The following is a 15,288-nucleotide window of genomic DNA, read 5'->3' on the forward strand; positions in this document are numbered from 1 at the left end:
TATATTTTCCCTTATATGTCGGAGCTTTATGCTTTTGTTTCTTCTTCTCGACTTCAAGTCAAGCGAGTAATGGTCCAGAATTCATAGGTATGAAGTTTCGAATGATCATAATATATAAAGTAGAAAGGAAAGGTAATAGCACAATTTGATTTGTCATATTACCAGAATATCCGGAAAAGACCGAATCATCAAGAAAAATATTTTCTTGATATGTTTAGAGGTTAAATAGAATGTAAGAGTCGTGTAACATGGAAAATGATGATTATAAAATCTATGAATCATCATCTTCCATTAAAAACTTAGCATGACTTACTGTAATATAATCACGTTGGCCTGACGTCATTATATTATATTAACTTATGCTTCAATTCCCAATCACTTTTTCAAAGCATTTATAATTTAAACTCGAATTTTACAGAATATAGAAACTAAAACAGTTTCCTTTATAAAGATATCGCAAAGAGATACTTAATTGCGGACATGAATCGTTATGAAGATATCTTCCGAAATATAGAGGATATTTATGATGATATTTTGGAATTTCTAAGTTCGAAAGTTGATGAAGAAAAATTTTCCGCAAGCTTCTAACATGACTTTGGAGCAAGATATTCTCTAAAGATTTCACCGGATTCAGAATTTCCTGGATTCTTTGAATATAGGGTTTGGCCCTTGTGTTTGTCCTTGGTCTCCTCCATGGTTAGCTCAATCCGTTTTTCAGTTCCAAATTTTCTTTTGGGCTTTTCCAACGTACCATTCTTTATTATCAAACTGTTAGCCCTTAAGAACATCTATAGAATTTGCTGCTTCGTCAGAATTCTTAAGGTTAATGAATCTGAATCATTGATTGACAACCCGAGATGGTTTCAAGAAATTTTATTTTTAGATGATTAAACGCTGATTGTAATCGTCAATGGATCTAATGGTTGACGAATAGGCGTTGTTGATTTCAAAAGTAATGAATGATAATTTTGGTGGTTTGATGTGATAATTCGTCATAGAATACGAATGAATATAATTCATGAATGTAGTGATCTTTAGGAAGATAACATCTGCTATAGCTTTACTTGAATTCTGATATGTCAAATTCGGAATATGTAATTTGATTTGAATGAAAATGGTTGTTCTTTGGTGCGCGGATACATATGTGGATGTAAGTAGTATTGTTACTGATTATTGAATCAGAATTTGAAGAATGTACAATGTAACATATTAATGTGAGATATAAATATTTCTCGGGTATTACCTACCCATTAAAATATTTTCACAATTAACAGTTTGTACAAAAGAGAAGATATACGTTCATATATGTATTCTTCAAATATAATATAGATTTAATGAGTTAATATAATATTAAACTCATTTGATTTGCGGTTGAAACGAGAATAAATAATCTCCAAAACCTTAGAGATTTCATAATTGTCGCGAAATATTTCGCTAATGAAGTTATGAATCAATACTTCATCGTTCATTGTTATTGATATACCTCAGTATATGATGTTGGTGCTCGTGGAATTCTTGTAAAATTCATAAGGCACGAATGATGTTTTCTAGAAAGTTTCGAGTACATCGAAAATGAAAGTATACAATCAATCATGTATTTGAGTAATACACTTGGTTTATTATGAAATGGAGTTTATTGTGTTGAAGCAGTGATTAACGATTGTTAAGTCATTAACGAAGGATGTACATCATAGCATATTAATGATATGAATTAATCAAGTAGTACATACTAGTTAAGATTCACACGTAATAGCTTAGTATGAAAAGATTTATTATTGTTTCAATCCATATATATAAAGTATACATATGTAATTCTTCAGGAAGAATGAGTCAATACATCTTAACTCATTATTACTAATATTCCTTGGTATCTATGGGGCGTATGATGTTGATGTTTGAGGTACTGAGTGTGATGTTGAGGCGTGGAATGCGGATGTTTTCGTTGGTGAAGCTGGTGATGTTGGTGGTGATGTTGGTGGTGATGCCGATGGTACTGGTGGTACTGGTTATGCTGCTGGTGCTACTGCGGGTGTTCGTAGGTTTCGCACCATATTCTCCAGAGCCACTACTCGAGCGCGAAGCTCGTTGACTTCTTCTATTATTCCGGGATGATTGGCGGTTCGGACAAGTGGATGAATAAGATCTAAAATTTTAGATATTATATATTCGTGACTGGATATCCTGGAAATGAGGGTGAAAATAGTGTTCCGAACGGGTTCGCCAGTAAGTGCTTCAGGTTCTTCACCAAGAGGTGAATTCGGTTGGTGGAAGGGATCACCTTCTTCTTGTCTCCATTGATTAAGTTTACTACGAACCCATCCCCAATTCATCCAAAATAGATGATGGCTGATTGGTTGGTTCATTCCGGTTACGCTGCCATTGGAGCTCGAAGAGTTCGAGGAATCCATATTATGTGTTTGGAATTAGGGTTTTTGATATGAGATTAGTGTTGAATACTGGATGATATATTCGTCTCCTCGAATACGTGTATATAGCAAAAAGATTTCCGTAATTTACGGAGGGAATTTAGGAAAAGTGTTAGACAAAATCTATTGGGATAGATACGATAAGATATAATAAGATATGATGTGTCTATACTTTAATAATGGCAGTATGACGTGTCGAGATCATAAAGTGATAAGTATGTAATCTAATAATCTTTTGATTAAAGACTTTCAATTGGTATACTGTGATAACCCAATGACATTTTTTGATTCACAAACCGATGCATAAAGGCATAAGGCATATAGGTACGTGATATAACAGGGAGTTATATACGTTTGTGTGTGAGTAGTAACAATTATAAGAGTTTCAAAATCATGGATAAGATTTCATGTAATACATATGTAATACACATAACCATGGTAGATGACTTATGAATGTCAAGAATTTCTGAACTCATTGTGTCGCATTTAGATGCGGTGGTGTAATTAGATAGTACTCAGGAAAGTGAGCAGAGTTCTTAGATTAGCTCGGCATTCTAAGATAAGTAAAGTTTCTAAAGTATAGTGTAGCATTTAACAGTTAAAGGAAACAATTAAAGGCACTATGGTCAAGGAAAGTTGTAGTCCTACATTAGGAAAGAGACTTTGATTAGAATCTTTAAGTCAAGTTTGGTAAAGCATGATTGTTAAGATTATAAGGAAATTCTAAATGCTTTAAGTCTAAGGCAGGAAAGGTTATAGTTTCCTAGATTACTAAGGCACCCAAGCTAGCAAGTAAGGCACACATAAAAATGCAATCCTGGTTCTCTATAACAGCCTGGTTATGCTCTGATACCAATCTGTAACGTCCTCCCAATAGGGTCTGGAAGAAACGTTACTAATATCAAATAAAGCAACATATTATAATACGAGAACAATACTAAATGAGAAAATTTAACTTTATTGAGTACGCAGCGGAAAATGAAATGTCGTTACAATAATGGAAATAACGATAAAGTAATTGTTCATATGCAGAAGTAATAAATGCGATATCTCTTGATCCTAAGTCCAAGTAGTATCACATAAGTAGTAGATAAGAAAGCTTGAATCAAACAGCACCTGAGACAAAACATGCTAAAGTGTCAACCAAAAAGGTTGAGTGAAGTTCATAGGTTTAACAAAAGTAGTTATCATTGTTTTTAGACCACAAGATTTAGTTGTAAAGTTGATCTCCCGCAGGATCAAAAAGTAGATCTCGCAGATCCAAAAGTAGTACTGATTCGTGATATTTTAGACTAAACGTTTGTTTTGTTGCCCCGATGATAAGTTGGCAGTACCTTATCACCATGTTTAAATCATTATTAAGTAATACAAAGACATCACGGTCAAATGTATCGGGGACGTTACTCCCGATAGGCCTACCCCCAATAATTAAGAATGCCTTATCCTGAAAGCAATTAAAAAATATCACTGTGGGGTCTTAGTAGCATAAGCTAGTCATAGTACAGTTTAGGTTCGTACTTGTGTCTAAGTTGTTTAAAGTATAAAAGCAGCATGTGTCTCACCCCAGTAAGTATAAAAAGTGCTATAGCAATAAGAGTGGGGCTATGAAAGTCACCTTAGTAAGTAGAGAGAGAGTTATTCCTCGGAATAAAGAGTTGAACGAGTGAGCAGGAAAGTCAACCTATTGTCATTTAAGAGTAGTTAAGTGTTTTGCCCATGTTTAAGTTTAAGTATGTGTTTAAGTATAGTTTGTTTTACTAAGTTTCTATTCCTAGTAAGTTACTATTTTTATAAAGTTTCTATTTTTAGAAAGTTTCTTATTTTACTAAATTTCTATGACTAGAGAGTTTCTACTTTTATCAGTGTTTTCCATTTTAGGATACTTGCCGTATTAGATAAGCTTCCAATCACCCCTTTCCCTTCGAATGGCTAATTTAGATCTAGGGGCTTGAGCCATAGGACCCTTTAAATCGGAAATCCAAACTCTCTGCCTAGAATCTCATAGAAACCATTCGTCAAGAAAGTTCGAAGATCTATACATCTCTAATACATATCCCAAAATGTTTTTGTGCTACAATATAAGTAGTAGGTTATAGGTGCTAGTAATAGTAATAGCGTATACATGTTAAGTACTAGTATAAGTAGTATTAGGGTTTCATTAATTAGGGTTAGTTAATTAAAGTAGTAATTAATAACTAGGGTTTAGTAATTAATGTCCTAGGGTTTCATAAATGTTTAGAGTTTAATTAATTAGGGTTTAAGAATTATAGTTTAGGTGTAATTAGGGTTTAAGGTTTTAATATGTATATGTATATATAATTAGTATATATATGTATATATATATATACATATATATATATATAAAATATATTTTTTTTACATGTATATATGTATATATAAATCTAGGTGTGTTTATGTATATACTTATGAATAACAAGTTTATAATATGAATATGAATTAACAAAGATCGAAGTTTATGTAAATAGTTTAGGGTTTATGTTATACCTTTGAAGATTCAAGATAATTAACAAAGAAAAGATGAACACGATGAAGATGGAAGATCAAAGCCTTGAAAATCTTGAAGAACTCCTTGAAGATTCTTGAAGAACACGAAGAACAAGCTTGAAGATTCGAATTTTACAAGAGAGGGAAAGGGAGAGATTGTTTTTGAGAGAGGATTTTGGTGTGATTTGTGAATGAGAAACTAGGAGTCTAGGAGTGTTTATATAGTGCAAGTATTAGAGTGTTAGTCAACATAAGGATGTTCTAATTAATGATTTTATTTTGTTTTATAATTTTTAGTCAACAATAGGTGGTACTAGTTTATAATTAGTCAACATAAGGATGTACTAGTTTATACTTTATTTTTAGTCAACATAAGGATGTAATATTTTTTTAGTCTCATTATTATTACTATTATTATTATTATTATTATTATTATTATTATTATTTTTACATTTACTACATGATAAGTATTATTTTCTTTTTACTAATTCATGACTTGTATATATTTAGTTCCCAATTGTTTTATTATTTATATAAATGTCACTTTTTATTTATTACTTATAGGTTATTAGTTATAATATTACATAAATGCATAAATTTTAATTAGCAGTGAGTGTCGACTAACAGTTTATTATTTTCATCTTTTATTAACTTGTCAATTTTTGTACAAAGTTAATTAATATGTTTTCTAACTCTTAACAATTGTTGATTAAAGTTTAATCATTAAGTTTTAATTATATTATTTGGGCTTTTAATATTGGAAAAATATAGAATGGAAAAATGAGGGTCGTTATAGTTATAGTTATAGAAATTGAACCAAAGTTTGAATATGATTATTACCTTGTATTAGAATGATAACCTACTGTAAGAAACAAAGATTTCTTGAGGTTGGATGATCACCTTACAAGATTGGAAGTGAGCTAGCAAACTTGAAAGTATTCTTGATATTATGTAACTAGAACTTGTAGAATGTATGAAGAACACTTAGAACTTGAAGATAGAACTTGAGAGAGATCAATTAGATGAAGAAAATTGAAGAATGAAAGTGTTTATAGGTGTTTTTGGTCGTTGGTGTATGGATTAGATATAAAGGATATGTAATTTTGTTTTCATGTAAATAAGTCATGAATGATTACTCGTATTTTTGTAATTTTATGAGATATTTCATGCTAGTTGCCAAATGATGGTTCCCACATGTGTTAGGTGACTCACATGGGCTGCTAAGAGCTGATCATTGGAGTGTATATACCAATAGTACATACATCTAAAAGCTGTGTATTGTACGAGTACGAATACGGGTGCATACGAGTAGAATTGTTGATGAAACTGAACGAGGATGTAATTGTAAGCATTTTTGTTAAGTAGAAGTATTTTGATAAGTGTATTGAAGTCTTTCAAAAGTGTATAAATACATATTAAAACACTACGTGTATATACATTTTAACTGAGTCGTTAAGTCATCGTTAGTCGTTACATGTAAGTGTTGTTTTGAAACCTTTAGGTTAACGATCTTGTTAAATATTGTTAACCCAATGTTTATAATATCAAATGAGATTTTAAATTATTATATTATCATGATATTATCATGTATGAATATCTCTTAATATGATATATATACATTAAATGTCTTTACAACGATAATCGTTACATATATGTCTCGTTTAAAAATCATTAAGTTAGTAGTCTTGTTTTTACATATGTAGTTCATTGTTAATATACTTAATGATATGTTTACTTATCATAGTATCATGTTAACTATATATATATATCCATATATATGTCATCATATAGTTTTTACAAGTTTTAACGTTCGTGAATCACCGGTCAACTTGGGTGGTCAATTGTCTATATGAAACATATTTCAATTAATCAAGTCTTAACAAGTTTGATTGCTTAACATGTTGGAAACATTTAATCATGTAAATATCAATCTCAATTAATATATATAAACATGGAAAAGTTCGGGTCACTACACTTTCGAACAAAGAAGATGAAGAGGAGTTGTCTCCAGACGAGCAGAAAGAACGAAAAATCTTGAAATTGTTGTTGAAGGTTAAGAATGGTACTCTTGCGCAGAGGAAAACAACTTCTGAACAGCTCATTGATAAGTCTCATTAATTTGGTGTTGGGCCGTTGTTCAACCGTATTCTTCCTTTGCTTACACAGCTTATTTTGGAGGACCATGAAAGATTACTTGCTGGTCAAGGTACTATTACTATGCTCTATTATTATGCTCGTGTAGATGGTTGAGAAATCATTTCAAATCTTAGTAAGGCTACAGGTTAGCTACCATGATTGTTACAATGCGTCCGAGTATTAATAACATTTGTTAAGCCTTATAGAGAGGGTTATATAGAGCTGAGGGTTATATATAGGAGTCAAGGCTTCCTAGCTCAATGTTTCTAGCCACTGATATGTAATGTTGTTCAAGAGAGTTGTGGAATGAAATGTTGACCATTTGGCTAATGCTCTCTACACATTCATATCATATTCATGCACATTCATAGAATCTTCATCCATATTAGACCTAATAATTGGTATCATAGCGGGTTCTAGATCTAATCTAGTCCCGTTCGTAGTCCAAAAATATGTTTGTGTATGTATTTCTATCCAAAATTCATCATCACCGAACCTATCTTCATCAATATCAAATATCACCGAATTTTTAATCCCAACCACCAAATCATTTCACCAAATCATTTCCAATTATTAGTTATTTCATAAATACTTCATTTATCTACAAAATCAAAAATCATAAATACATTCAATATCAACTTCACGTTCAAAACTTCGTATCATCTTCATTGTTCAAACTACATATCTATCGAGTAATAATTGATGATTATAAATTCATTACCTTTGTTTCTAATCTTCATATAAACTCTGTAAAACTTCAACATCATCAAAGATTCAAGTCAACAGATTCATAGTTCATGTTCATCTTCGTTCCTCACCTTTAAGCTCATATTAGATGTTTATCAATCTAAAGATAAAACAGCAAATCACAAATGATATTAAATATCTAATGAAGCTATCTGAAACATCAAATCATATTAAACATCATTAATTAATCTGATCCAGATCTCAGATCTAAGTTTGATTGTGCACTTTTAGAACCAATTTTTTAATTGGAACGATTCACAAATTTCCAGTGTTTGAAAGTGATCATCGAGTGTTAGTCGAATGAATATGAGCAGGTTTCATTCAAGAATTCTTACCTAAATTGCTCAAATTTGTGAGTTTGATTGTGGGATTGAATTTTAGCAACAACCAAGTGTTCTTCATCAAATTTGGTTTTTCTATGTTGTTTTAGCTTAGAAATCTTCACAAATGTTGTTAAATCGAAGCTACAGGAGCATATTGCAAGTGATTTAGAGACAAGATTCGATCTTGTGTGATTTTTGTGTAAATCACTCGAGAATATCAGTTTCTTTTTGAATTCTTATTTTTGGTTACCGAATCTACTTTGTTACCAGATCTCAATGGTTACCGAATCTCCTCTATTACCGACTCTGATTTTGTTCACTGGATCTGGATCCTGATGGCTCCCGATCTCATTTGCAATTAGTTATCGGATCTGATACACTCATATGTTATTTTGCTTTGTGATGAATTAGATTCGTTGGTCACCAATAAAAGTAATAAAACAAGATATAATGGGTTTGCAACCTCAAGTGTTACCGGATCTGAGATGTTACTGAAACTCAAAGGATTCGGGACATAGCTAATGGTTACCGGATCCTTATTTTTAAAAGTCACTGTATCCTATTGAGAAATACATTTGATGGTTACACATCTGGTGCATCCACTAGATCCGTACATTCGGTGAAGGGATGATAGTTAATTGGTACTAGGCTATTGGATTTGTTGTTGTGAAGTTAAGTCTCTGTTTTTTTTTTTATTAAGTGGCTGTTAGAAGTTCATGTGAATTTTGTAAATGGTGCTGAAAGTTCAGGTGCTTTATGCAAATATCATTATTAAATATATCTTAAATTTTATTTTTATTTTCATCTTACCTTTCATCATTCAAGTTTCTACTTTGACATTGTTCTTTCTCGTTTCAGTTTGTAACAAATTAGGGTTTTGGTGTTTAGGTTGATTGTTCATAATTCCATGAAGAATAGCTTCTGCATTGAGTAGATTTTGTATTCCTTGTAATCAAGATTGATCCGATTGTATCGTATTTACTCTTCCGGTTATTTTGGTACCAAATTAAGGTTTTGTGAGTTATATACTTTAATGAGATTTTTTATCATGTAACAAATTGCATTTACTCCACCAGTACTATGATGGCGAGTATGTAATCTATGTCTTCTTGATTTTTGTTTTTTCATACTAGTTCACTTTTGTGACTATTTTTATACGATTGATTAAAACTTGATTGTTTTAATGACTTATTTTCATTCTAATGTCTTATTTTTTTTATTCTTGATTCTTAAACTGACTTGTGATTGTTACTAGTAACAACCAAATTTGGCATCTAAATGAAAAAGCAATGAAACAACTAGGAGAGTGAACAACACAGAAAGAATATATTTACAAACTTAAAAACAAGGAGATTGGTCATGTGAAGAAAACATTATTACATTTTGAAGAGAAGACAATACTTATAGCCGTTTAAAAGGTTAGATTCTTATAAGAATTAAATGCTTTTAATTTCATTCCAAATGATGAAATAGGGGTTACGATTTGCTTTAAATCTTATAATGGTAACGTTTGTATTTGCAGACCCTTTCTAAAAATTGGGAGACCTTAAAATTGAAAGCCAAATCTGAAGTGCGGATAATTGTTCATAAAAAGCAAATTATAGAAAACCAATTAAGGCGTCCGCACTTTGCTTTCTATGAACAATTATCCGCACTCTATATTTGGCTTCCAATTTTAAGGTGTCCTCTTTATAGAATGGGCTTGCAAATATAAATGTTACAACTAAATGATTGAAAGCAAATTATAACCCCTAATTCATCATTTGGAATGGGATTAGAAGCATTTACTTCATGAAAGAATCTAACCTTTTGAATCGTTATAAGTATTGTCTACTCATCAAAATGAAATAGCGTATTCTTCTTATGACCAATCCTCTGTTTTTAAGTTAAGTTTGTAAAATATATTCATTATGTGTTGTTCCCTTTCTAATTGTTCCTATGGTGTTCCATTTAAATGCCGAATTCGATTGTGTACTTGTAACAATTGACAGTAATCAAGAGTGTAAAAAGAATAAGTTACTAAAATGTTCAAGAATCAATCAAGAGTATGAAAAACGGTTGCATAAGTCGACTAGTATAGAGGGGGGAAAAACCAAGAAGACATAGATTACATACTCGCCATCGGAGTACTGGTGGATGAAATGCGATTTGTTACACATAATCTCCTCAAAGTATACAACCAACTCATAAAACCCTAATTTAGTACCAAATTAACTAGAGTAAATGCAATATAATCGGATCTATCTTTATTACACAAAATCTACTCAATGCACAAGCTATTGTTCATTGAATCATGAACAATCAAGCTAAACACTAAAACCCTAATTTGATACAAACTGAAACACAAAAGAAGAGTATTTAACTAGAAACTTCAATGATGAAATAAAATTAAGGATATATTTAATAATGATATTTGCATAAAACACCCTAGAACTTCAGCATCATTCACAACAGTCTCCTGAACTTCTAACAACCACTTAACAGAAAAACATCGACTCAACTGCACAGAATAACAAATCAAGTTAGGAAGCAGGAACATCAACAAGGTTAAGATTGATACAATTAACAATAATTTTAACACCCTCCCTCAATTTAATCCTTATATACATCATAATACCAACATATTACAGAAATACTCATTGGAAGCTTTACTCTATCATTTAGTAAATATATATGCTACCGGTTTTTTACTCAATTAATTTTGTTGATTTTTGAACTTCTTTTGATGCCACAAGAATAATTTCATTTCAATTTGAAATAAACCCAACCAACTCAAATTTTTGAACATAACAGGGTAGTTATTTTTTAGTCGACAGTTGTAACACGTTCTTGATGCTACCTTATGACACGGTCTAGTAGAATTGCGTAGAAAGAAAAATAAACCTCATTTTTTAAGGGTGGTTAGGAGTCACTGACAGTGGTCTGAACACGATGTCGGAACTCATCCACCCGATTGTTTCTGGAAAGAACATTACAATCTCACCGACCCTCAGGAGGAAACCCCCACCCCAGGGCGAATCCATCAAGAGCAACGGGAATTAAATAAAATCCTTCATCATTGGGTAGGTTCAAGATCATCAAGAGTTGTCTGAGAGCCTATGATCGAACCTTTGACGAGAGTCCACTTTAATTTGACGAGGGAGTTTCTCGAGTTCTTTCTAAACTTGCTAATCAAGTAGAGTGATGCTATAGCTGAAGAATTGTTTGTTCGGGTAGGAGTTAAGTGAATTCAATGAAGATCATCCTTTACTGGGGAGTTAATGATTGTGTGCTTACCTGTGAAAGCCATTGTACTTCTAAAAGTGCCCACTTTTGACAGGGGAGCTTCTAGAATTCCGAATATTCATCTCAAGACAAGCAAGTTCAAGGAAATCACAATGGATATCTAGGGGGAGGTTTTTGGCTTTTAGGGCTAGTATTTATAGGAAACAAATAACTCAATCCCCAAGCCAAAAACCCTCAAATTTGGCCTCAAAATATATCCATAAATTTTCCCAGCCGCAATTTGCACCTGGTGGCCGCAAATTGTAGCCGGATTGCAAAAACGGGCCTAAAATATATGCCAGTTCTGACCTGTCAGCACCAAAGTCCATCAGCTAGCCGCAAATTGCGCCTGGCCACCGCAATTTGCGGCTGGACGTGTTTTTTCTTTTTTTTTCTCGTTTAAACTCCATTTTTTTACAAATACTCGTCTCGAATCGTCACTTATTATAAAAACCTCATGAAATAGCATTTTAAACCTTAATTATACGCGCAAACTTCAACCCTTAACAACAATATTTGATCGGCATTTATGTCCGATCAGTTTTCATTAGCAATCGACAAAGATAGACATTGGTGATTGAAAAGTGCATTCTGATGTGCATTGCTCAAGACCGTTGAAGATACAAGAATACTTAGATTCGAGATCTACATCAACAACACATACTTAATTCATGGGGGAGTTAGTTAGTTCTAGCAATTCCTTTATTGTGACTTTGTATGTTTTTCATAGGAGGCTATTTTTGAAACACAATCAACTCATGGGGGGGGGGGGAGATTGTTGCGTCCCTGGAATGAGTTGATTGTGTTTCAAGCTTTATAGTGAGGGTCATATAGATGAGGGCTATATATAGGACCCCAAGGCTTCCTAGCTCAATGCTTCTAGCTACTGTTATGTAATGTTATTCAAGAGAGTTGTGGAATAAAATGTTGACCATTTGACTAATGCTCTCTACACATCCATATCATTCATTTCATATTCATGCACTAGGATCTTCATCCATATTGGACCTAATAACATTGATGATGACTACGTGAGGAGTACCACTACAATAGCTTTTAGTGTTGTTGCGTCATCACTTGGAATCCCTGCAGTTTTACCTTGTTTAAAAGTTGTGTGTCGAAGTATGAGACCTTGGCAATCTAGGCATACTTGTATCAAGACCGTTCAACAATTGCTATACTGATAGGGTGTGCAGTGCTTCCCCACTTAAGTTGTATTGTGAAGATTATTAAACGTGGTCTCAATGATGAGAATCAGAAAGTCGGAACCATATGATATTGAGAGCTTTGTCTCGGTTTTCAAGCCTTTGTAAAAGGGTATTATTAACCATGGAAAGGTCTGGGCTGCTCCTTATTTGAAGGCTATTGGATCTGTAAAGTGGCGGCTAAACAACACAAGTGCCAAAGTCGGACAACAGGCTGCGGATCTGATTTCAAGAATTGCAGCGGTGATGAAACAGTGCCAGGAAGAACAACTCATGGGGCATCTCGTGGTTGTGTTGTATGAATATTTAGGAGAAGAATATCCATATGTCTTGGGATCTATATTGGGTGCTCTCTAAGCAATTGTGAATGTTATCAGTCTAACTAAGATGACTACCCCGATAAAGAAATTACTCCCACTTTAACCCCGATTTTGACAAATCGTCATAAAAAGGTTTATTAGGAGATTTGTATCGAACTTGTAGGTCGTATTGCAGATCGTGGTGCAGAGTTTGATGTCCTTGACCGGGAGTGGATGAGGATCTAATGCTGTTCTTAGGACTGGTGGTTCTGTTGCGCTTTCGAGTTCATACTTGGGTGCTTGACAGACGGTGGCATGACTTATCGTATTTGTTTTCGTTGTGATCGAGTGTTTATTTCTGCAATTAAAGAATAAATTTGTTGATAGTTGAATGTTTACGGTACTTTCATTGTGATCTGGATTTATATATATGTGGATAGTTGAATGTTTATGCAAAATATTATATGAATTATTGAATATTGAATTTGAGAAGTGTGATTCTTGGTATCTAACTGTTGGGTTGCAGGGATTTAACATATCAAATATCGAAGTCTACATAGAATTATATGTAACAGTATATGTATGTATACTGCAGTAATAATTTTATAATGTCGTAAGGGGATGAAGTGTAACCGCAAAGAGATGCTGCTGCTGCTGCTTATCTGTTTTCATGTATAATAATGATGTGTAGTTGCATTGAGAATTATGTTTTGTAATTTTGGTTGATTAAAGTTGTGTCTTGCTCCAATTCAATTTGAAATTATTATCCCTCTTTTTATTTATTTATTTTTATTATTATTATTATAGTTATGTTATAGTTATTGCCTTGTTGGTCATGAAGTTATAACACAATTAGGAAGAATGCCATTATTGGTCTTAGTTAGTTGGCAATATCTGTGTCATTTGTATAAAGTGATAAAATTTCATTTACTTTATATTTTTTTTGTCTTTTTCTTTTGTACTCAAACAAAACAATACAGAATTTAGTCTCATTTTCAAGTTTTACATGATCTAGGTGATAGTTATGAAGTTCCAATAGCTATTGACACAGCCATTGGAAATAACTGAAGATGTAAAGAAGTTGTTATCACCTCGGTCATAATCGAAACACACACCAACGCACTACCTATTGGAAACAAACGTCCCACAGGTGCTTTATTTAAAAAAAAGAAAAAAAAAATTCCATAATACCTCTGAATCTACAACACAATACATCAGGAGAATTTCAATTTTTTAGCTTGAAACAGACAGTTTTTGATAACTTCCGGCCATAATCTAGAATCGTCTAGATATTCAAAGTTGTCAACTTTGACAACTCATGTGGAAAAAGCAAAGTTGAAAACAATGACGGCTAGTTAACTTTGACAACTAGCGTTCACACATTTCACCTCCTCAAACTTTCTTTATAAATAGGGGTGCAAACCTCATTTGTAGATTATTCCGAAAAGTGAAATCACACCTAGTTAGTGTGTGAGTTAAAGTGTAATCCTAACCAAGAGTGAATACATCCTAGATAGTGGTGAGATTCTTAGTGTGTTAGTTTGAGAGTGTTTTTTGTGTTTTTTGAGTTTTGTAATACTCTGTAATTTATTCTTGTGAGTAATAGAGTTATTTTCTCTCAAATTTGTGTGTACCAACGTCCAGTCGATCCTCTCTTAATCACAACAAGTGGTATCAAGAGCAAGGTTAGAGGCGTTGGTCAAGTTTTTGAGTTTTCTGAAGTTTTTCAACCCCGTTTGTGTTGAAAAATTATTTGTAAGGTGATAATGTCCACGGAAGAGTCGGGATCATGTTCCGGAGCCATGATTATGCTCACTGCCACCAACTACACGCTGTGAAAACCTCAGATGGAAGATCTCCTCAGCTGTAAGGATTTGTTTGACCCTATTGAATTAAAGGGTACAAATCCTGATTCCGCCAAAGAGAAAGAGTGGAAGAAGTTAAACCGAAAAACTATTGGTCAGATTCATCAATGGATTGATCATAGTGTCTTCCACCATGTTGCACAAGAGACAGACGCATATGTCCTCTGGAAAAAGTTGGAGGACATGTACCAGGTCAAGACTGCTCGGAATAAAGCCTTGTTGATGAGGCGTTTAGTCAACATGAAGCTTAGAAGTGGAACTTCAGTTACCGAGCATACCAGTGAGTTCCAGAGCTTAGTGATGATGTAGCGTGAGGGTACGAAATAGTATTATTTTTAATACAAAATACTACAAAATATGACACAAGTTTTATTAATTTACGGATAAGATATACCTAAACCTTGCTACAACACTTATAGGCAGTGTACCTAATCATACAGTAGTGTAGTTTTTAGTAAGTCCGGTTCGTTCCACAGGGAAAATCTTTAAACAAAGCTTAACGCTATATTAGTTTACTT

General features: G+C 33.0%; 1 pseudogene; it reads left to right on the top strand.

Annotated features, from left to right (window-relative positions):
- The window catches only part of LOC139899956 (uncharacterized), a 30,105-nt pseudogene extending 17,142 nt beyond the window's left edge, over nt 1–12,963 (top strand).
- Nucleotides 12,964–15,288: the final 2,325 nt, after the last annotated feature.

The sequence above is a fragment of the Rutidosis leptorrhynchoides genome, chromosome 3 (assembly GCF_046630445.1).
Source record: "Rutidosis leptorrhynchoides isolate AG116_Rl617_1_P2 chromosome 3, CSIRO_AGI_Rlap_v1, whole genome shotgun sequence".
Lineage (NCBI taxonomy): Eukaryota > Viridiplantae > Streptophyta > Magnoliopsida > Asterales > Asteraceae > Rutidosis > Rutidosis leptorrhynchoides.